Source organism: Sinocyclocheilus grahami, unplaced genomic scaffold (genome assembly GCF_001515645.1).
Source record: "Sinocyclocheilus grahami isolate Dianchi unplaced genomic scaffold, SAMN03320097.WGS_v1.1 scaffold1211.1, whole genome shotgun sequence".
Classification (NCBI taxonomy): Eukaryota; Metazoa; Chordata; class Actinopteri; order Cypriniformes; family Cyprinidae; genus Sinocyclocheilus; species Sinocyclocheilus grahami.
Window position 1 is genome coordinate 300,930 of NW_015506390.1, and position 774 is coordinate 301,703.

Sequence of the window (774 nt, forward strand, 5' to 3'; positions counted from 1 at the left end):
CGTCAGATTCATGTCTTGACATGCAGTCTCCACTGTCTCGACTGCAGGACAGCAACTCACACAAGGTAATAATGCCTTCCTCTGCACTAATGTCCACATAATCAGCCAATAAAAATGTGTTGTCCATTTACAGTCTCATTTCAGTCTTTTTATGTAAAGCAACTCTTTTAGTTCAAATAGTTCTTGTCTCACAGAGGCAGTGGGGTTCAGTAACTCTTAATGGAAGAACGCCTCATAAAAGCAGTCCTAATGGAAATGTGCTGCCAAAAGACACTCAGAGGAGTGAAACGGTGAGGTAAGACTTCAGTATACCATGCTTTGGATGCTTTGAAAGTTTGGAAAGTGTCACTAGATGGAGCTGTTTATTCACTTTGCAAGGTGTGTGTGTGTTAAGACTAGAGTCACTGTTACTAGTAATTATAATTTTGAATAAGTCTATGTCTATGCTCTCCAAGGCTGCATTTATTGAATTAAAAATACAGTAAAAATGGTAATATTGTGAAATTTGTGAAACCGTTTTCGATTGTAATATATTTTAAAATGTTATTTATTCCTGTGATTCAAAGCTGAATTTTCAGCATAATTACTCCAGTATTCAGTGTCTCATGATTGTTCAGGAATTATTTTAATATGCTGGCTCAGTTATTATTGCTGCTAAATTATTAATCAATGCTCTTATTATCAATGTTGAAAGCAGTTTTTGCAGCTTAATATTTTTGTGAAAACTATAATACAGGTTTTTTTTCAGAATTCTTTGATTAATAGAAAATAAAT

At 34.0% G+C, this 774-nt stretch overlaps 1 long non-coding RNA gene across 1 annotated transcript in view; it reads left to right on the top strand.

The window, feature by feature from the left end:
• The first annotated feature begins 1 nt into the window (after position 1).
• The window catches only part of LOC107568071 (uncharacterized), a 3,324-nt gene continuing 2,551 nt past the window's right edge, over positions 2–774 (top strand). The window contains exons 1-2 of the long non-coding RNA XR_001606706.1: positions 2–65; positions 195–295. This is a non-coding gene — a long non-coding RNA (uncharacterized lncRNA). The remainder of the gene's footprint in view (positions 66–194; positions 296–774) is intronic.